Source organism: Morus notabilis, unplaced genomic scaffold (genome assembly GCF_000414095.1).
Source record: "Morus notabilis unplaced genomic scaffold, ASM41409v2 Scaffold184, whole genome shotgun sequence".
In the NCBI taxonomy this organism is placed as follows: Eukaryota; Viridiplantae; Streptophyta; class Magnoliopsida; order Rosales; family Moraceae; genus Morus; species Morus notabilis.
In genome coordinates this window covers 662467-669659 of record NW_010387636.1, presented here as the reverse complement: position 1 = coordinate 669659, position 7193 = coordinate 662467, and the positions used below count along the sequence as shown (strand labels likewise).

At 31.2% G+C, this 7193-nt stretch overlaps 1 non-coding gene across 1 annotated transcript; it reads right to left on the bottom strand.

Annotated features, from left to right (window-relative positions):
• On the bottom strand, positions 1 to 73 carry TRNAR-CCU. Its single transcript has one exon. It is a non-coding gene; the product is annotated as a tRNA-Arg (tRNA).
• Between the last annotated feature and the right edge of the window lie 7120 nt (positions 74 to 7193).

The window sequence follows — 7193 nt, the reverse complement described above, 5'->3', positions numbered from 1 at the left end:
CGCGCCAGGTAGGGGTCGAACCTACGACTTTCTGCTTAGGAAACAGACGCTCTATCCACTGAGCTACAGGCGCAATTGATGATTTCAAAGGCTTAATAATAAAAAATCTATATAATATGTACATATTATATATTAGTTAGATTGATATGTGAGAAAATAAAAAAGAGGATTTTACAAGAGAACCAATTTCAGAGATGTAAGAAAATTAAAAAGAAAATTCCTGATGAAAAAAAATCTAATAAAAGAATTTATGACAAATTTTTTGAGTCTCCTTCACCAAATTAATTTTTTAAATTTTTAGGTGATATAAAAAGAATAAAAAAAGGAAGCACATGTTGACAAAATAGAAATACCATGTTTTTAAATAGTAAAAAGAGAAATCTAAATTATATATATTTATATTTATATTTATATATATAATAGATAGAAGTAGGTTGTAGAACTAGAAATCATTTTTTCATCGTTTCAAAAAAAGGAAATCATAGTCATCCTTTACATAAAACTTCTATCATTTATACTATTGTAAGTTCAGAAAATTTGAACGCAAAACTTTATCATTATCCCCTTAAAAAAATTATCATGAGCAGACAATTTTGAGTTAATAAACTAAGCTAACGATCTAAATATTGTTATTTGCCTCCAGGAGTAATACAGGGTGCATATTAATACCGAACTTAATCTTCTGTAAAACTTACGACAAAGTCCCTGTCTACATGAACGAATCCCCATGCTTCTACTAGTGTCAATTATACAACGAGAAGAATATGGGAAAAATTACAAGAAGAAGAAAAACTACATAAAAGCAAGAAAGGGAAACGACACTGAACGTAAAACGACAGTAGAATGAGTCTGTTGAAACCTAAACCGACCACAAAGAAACGACAATACAAGGGTCAGTAAGGAAACAATAAATATTTGAAAACAGACAAATAGAAAAAAACGAGTAAAACGTATCACACGACAGTAAAATAGGAAACCACGGAACTAAGGGGAAAAAATAAAATAAAAAATAAAAAACAATCAGACGAACGACAAAAATAAAGAAACAAAATAAACTTATCACCATGAGTACAAGAAACAATTTAAATAAATAAGCACGTCAACAAAAAAGGAATTATTCATTAGAGAAATGTACAGTCCATTGTATGGATTTTTTTTTTTTTTTTTTGAATAATCCATTCAAAAACGACAAAATGTTCTAAAAAACAATATATACATAAAAACGACATTATAGTGCATTGACGAGAAGAAAGTAAAAGACGATAGAGCACTGGGATACCATAGAAAAAAGAACAAACAAATACATGAAATTCAAATACTAAAAAACGACTGCAAAATCTGTCACATAAATAAAATAGTTATTGATCGACAAAAAATTTAATGATAATGGATACAGTAAACGACAATAAATGAATCTAAACGGTGTTAAAGGATCAAGGAACCGCAGGAAGAAAAAGCAGCGAATAGACGACAGAAAAGGTAAAACAATGATCACGTGTAAAACAAAAAATAAAAAATGATGAAAGCTAATAAACGACAAATAATTTAAGAACAATATTAAACAGAAAGATATGAGGGTAAATAAGAAAGTAAGAAAGCGACAGCTAAACAAATAAACGACAAGATATAAAGAAGTAAGAAAATGAACGACAAAATATTCAAATTAAGCTACAAAAGAAAATGAAAATACAAGAGAAAAAGATACGAAAATCGGAAGAGAATGGGGGAAAAGAGAGAAGGGAGAGGGAGGGGGGGGGGGGGGGGGGGGAAGGCAGAAGAATGGAAGAGTAATACATCCTTGATTTTGAAATCGAAATAAAAACACAAAATTCACTTTACTTGAAGAAATGTGAATAACGTCCTTGTTCAAGAAAAAATAATAAAGAAGAAAGGGATAGTCATTTCTGGCGTTTGGGCTAACTTGATTGATTTTGATACATTACCCAAAAATAATAATAATAATTAATGAAGGAAAATCAATGCTCATAGTTTACGAGCTCCAAGTCAAAAGAGTTTTAAAATTTAGAACTCGTTCGCTAAATATGAAATTGCAGTGTTTTTAATTGAGTGGAAACCGTTGTGTTGAGTCTTTTTCGTTTCTTTTATATTTTTATATTTTTTTTTTTCATTTTATCTTATAAATTGAATGAGGAATGTGTGATATATAAGATCTCGCCAATAGATCATAATAAAATTAGTCTCCATCAATTTTTATCATAAATTTATTGAAACTCTGGAACTAGCTGATACTTCCTCGACCTGAACCGTTTTATTGATAGGATTCGTTCATTTAGCTTAGCACTTATCTAATAAGTCACTTACTCCACCCGAGTGCATTTTCAAATGGCCATAAACTAACTAAATTCTTTTAGCCTCTGACTTCACGTACAAATATATATAAATCTTTTTTCTTTGCTTATCAAGTTTTAAGCCCAATGAAAATCTATCAGGTGGAACAACAACTGACCCATCACAAACTAACCCTCATTGGTATCATCCCCAAGTTCGTTCTCACCAATTTCACCCTCCAAATGACCTAAACACCCTCCCATTTCTCTCTCTTGGTTGGTGCCCCACTTTGAGTTTGGAGCACCAAAACCAGTTAGAGATCTAGTGACATAGTCATGAAACTGAGACTTGATGTTTGGTAGAGGGATTCTTTCCCTTATTCGAATCATGATTCGTAATTCGCTACAGTATTTTTTTCATAAAAAATTCACATAAATAAAAAATAATTCGAATCGCATAATTTAAATCCTCAGTTTGTTTACTTTAAGCTCAATATGGTCCACTAAAGTTTACTTTAAAATACATTAGAGCTTTAAGGGTGGATCTGTTTTTCTTTTCTTTATTGACCTATCAAATGGATCTGGTTTTGGTGGAGCCTTTGTTTTAGTATTAATTATTTTTGTGAGTCTCATCAACTTTTTCTATATAGTACTGCGTCAAGAGAATTCAGTTAAACGCACTTGTCTAACTGAGGTGACAACACGGCGACTTGGTGAGGTTGGTGGGCTTTGGGTTTCGGATTATTTTGTGCATAAAAATAATAATAATAATAAAATCCTCACTCACATTAACTGGTTTAGTTCACCCACTTAACGTTTGTGCTCTTCAGTTTTTATCCAATTGCATGGTTTGTTCTTTATTTGCTAGTGATAGTAACTGCTTATACGTATGAACTCTTTTTTTTTTTTTTTTTTTTTTTGGCTTATATATAAGCCATAACTAATTCAATTTCAAAGTCTTATAGCTACTCTCCGCATGTTAAAAATAGTGAAAATAAACTTCTGGATGTATTAGCTAAAAGATATTATAAGGAATGGTGTGTGATTAAATTATAAACGGCATACGTCAAAGTAATGGATATCATGGTTTTCGGGATTTAAGTGTAAGCTCTTGTGCTTATGATTATTGTAAAAAAGGAAAAAAAAACAAAAAAAAGGTGTTGGTTTAACTTTCATCAACTTCCCTCTTGGTGGCTATTATGCATTGGTTGAATACGCATAGCGCCAACTTCCCTATGAGTCTATGTACACATTTTCTGAGTAGTTTAATAAGATAATCAATATCTTAATTAAGAACCTATACACATTATAACTAAGAATTCCAATATCTAAAGGATTTCTTAAAACAGAATTGATGTCATCTATAATTCTAGGATTAATTTGGATAGTTTTTATTGCAATAGCAGTACTGAAACGAGAGTTAATTACTAAAATAAATTATAGTTAGCTTTTTTCGCTCGTGCAATACAATATAATACTATTATTAGTCTACTTTTTAACTTTTTAAATGTTTATAAGATGTATTGGTAACTAAAATAGTATCAGAGTAAGGGGTCTTGAGTTCGGCTCCATATAATTGTAATTTCGTAACTCATCACTTATTCTCATGTACTAAGCATATTGTCTCATTTGCCTTTCTATTTGTGTTCTCTCTTCTTTTGATTGGTCCGTCTTAAATACTTTGTTTGATCTAGTCCCACATATGAAGGAGAAATATTAGAGAATACAATTATTGGCTCTCCTAACAGTTTAAACTTCGAAGATAAATTGGTAACTAATCTAATGCACCCAGAATTTATCAATATTTGATAACTTTGATGTAAAACATTCAATTTTAAGAAATGGAATGTTATTTAAAAATCCGTCAAGATTGTGGTCTAATAGACTTTAATGGACGAATACTCTACAATTCGTTTGGCAAGTTGAACATTGAACTTTGTAATTTAAGTATTTGAGACCGTAATTTGTAACAACCAGAAGAATTAAGACAGTTTAATTATGCTAATTGTAATATATTAGTGTGTTTAATTAATTATGCTTGTTAAACATTTTCTTATCTTTAAGTTTTAAAATATTTCTAAAAAATTTTAATTATTTCAGTATTTACAATTCCACCCCAGAAGTTTATAGAAACACATTTTCTTACATTTTCTTCTAAATATTTTTTTGTACTTATTCTTACTCTCTCTCTCTCTTTACTTTCTCTCATCTCTCTCTCTCTCATTCTCTCGTCTCCCTCTCCCTCACTCGATTCTCTCTCCTCCTCTCCCTCAAATTTGTCATTCTCTCTTTCTCTAAGGAAACCAAGTAAAAATTTAGTTCTTTGTACAAACAAGCTAGAAACAAGGAAGTTTTGGACCTAGATTTGAACCAAAAAGGATTTTCAAGAGTTTTTATCACTAAAGGAAAGATTGAGGTAAAACTTTTTCAGAAACCAACTCTTGATTTTCAAATTTTACTTTGGTGAAACTTGTTCTTGGTTTGAATTGGTGAATTCTTGGTTTAAGCTTGGTTTTGAGACGAATTGTGGTTGATTCCATGTTTAAATTTGGGAGTTTTGGTTCTTTGAACTTTTGGAAGTGATTGAAAACTGGTTTTAGTGATTTTCTATGAATATATCTTGAAATCAAACTCAAAAATGCAGGTTTTGGTACTTTTTCTCACTATTTTGACCAGTTTTTCAAGCCTGCAGAACACCCCTGGTTGCCCGCACCGGACCACGCAACCCTAGTCGACCACCCTGATCGACTGAACTTCGCACATTGGCCAACCGGTGGATTTTCACTCCTCCACCACTAGTCGACCAATTTGAATGTATTTTGCCCCAAAATGCTTGAAAAACTTGTTTTTGACCCTAAATTTCAATGGAAAACCAAATTAACTTCATTTGGGAACTCAAAGTGAGTGAGTAGATTAGCCACATTAATCCTTGTTCTATTCTATTTTTCTTGTTTGAGTTTCAATTCTCAAAGAACCACAACTTGGATTATGAAGTTGTTTATAAACTTTGGTTTTGAGTCAAGGCACACTAGTATGATACAATTGTACATAATTAAGCTAGATTTGTTTTAGAGGTGAGGTATAAACTCTAAAATATTGTTTTGATGGCGAAGCTAGCGGCAGGATCGGATTTTGAGCTTCGAAGATAAGTGAGGCTAGGACGACGAGAAGCTAGCCATGGAATTGATATCAAAGAGGTAGAATATTCTTGTCTATATCCTTGATAGCCTTTGTTTAAAATGTTGCTTGGCTTAAAACGATGTTTTGAAGACAAAGCATGTTTGATAGAGAAATGTGATTTTGAGGAGATAGCATGAATTATGCTATTGAACTTTTAATGTGTCAACTTAAGGTTTAAAATGATATATTTTGTTAAAATGAGATATTTTGAGAAATGGTAAAATGTATGATGGCCTAGAGATCCGGATATGCATATCATATATTTACATATCTTTAGGGGCAGGTCCAGAAACCCGTACGGGCCACTCCATAGCGTGGGTGGTGATATCATGGCTTTGCAATAATGTGAGTAATTTATCATATTTTTGTGAATAGCTTATTAGCACATGAAACTAGAATTTATGGGTCATTTCCTTTTATTAAAGGATGTTTGGTTATGTATGATACGTTCGGACCGTGTACTCTTTTAATTGATAAAATTTTATGAAATTATATCCTACTGAACCTTTTGCTTATTGTTTATTTTATTTTCAATGTTTTAAACCCCTCCTAGGCGACATTAGAAGTAGTGCCGAGTAGATAGAGACTACCGATGATACTACCTCAAACTCAAGGAGTGAAGAAGTTGTAATTACTTCTATCCTTAATGTATATTTCTAAGGCATGTATAATTTTATGGTTTGTATCCTTAAATGCTCCTGGACTGTGGTTGATGTCAATATTTTATTTTCCCTATCTTATTTATGTATGTTATAATATGGATTTTCCTGTGGGGGATCCTGATATGATGCCAGAAGCTAAATTTTGAACTTGTTTTATTATGATGTTGTGAAATCCCCATCATTTTTCTTGAAATCTAATTTCTTTCAAATTGTGGAGTTTGTTTGGAAATTCTTCAATATTTATTCCTTGAAATTGATTTTGGTGTTATCAAAATGATTAATTATTTTTTTTTCTTAATCCGGTTTAATTTCTAAATAAGCTTCCACGTCACTAATTCTTATTTTGGAGCGTGACATAATTTCTACTAACTAATCAAAGTCCGTTATCCATTTGACTATTTTGTTACGGATTGTCAAATTTAGGGTCCTAAATATCAAAATTTAAAGTTTAATGCTCAGTTTAATGATAAGAAATTCAAAGTGAACCAATGTAAATTACCCTAAATTAGTTGTTTCTACCGTCTCATTGCAGAGAAGAAAACGGGCATAAATGGTCATATAAAAACACTTGAAATATGAGTGTTAAAAATCGTCAAGTACACATGGTGTACTTACAAAATGCATCTGACGAGTAGTCATGTGACTTTGCAAGTATTAATACAAAGGAGGAAACACAAAAATAACCGCCTTGAGATGCACACATGTGTATTCTCATTTAGTTCGTTGATTTGAGTTTTTAATTCGAATTAATATGTGATTTTATGTGAGAATTTTTTACTATAATAAAAAAATTAGATGTGATTATTTATGAGAATTTTTTACTATAATAAAATTTAAATTTTAAATTTAAATTAATAAAATAAACGAGGCGTGATGATATGCATGTGGCAAGTTCCCAAACTCAATTCCTAGCTATATGATTGATCCCTTGTGCCAAAAATGAAAATCAAGGCTAATGGGAACCACTTTGTCCTTCCATAAGTACAAGTTTGACATGTGAAAGTGTCATCCATATTTTTGGCTTTTGACGGCAAAACTTTTAGATGGGTCAGATTATTTTTTT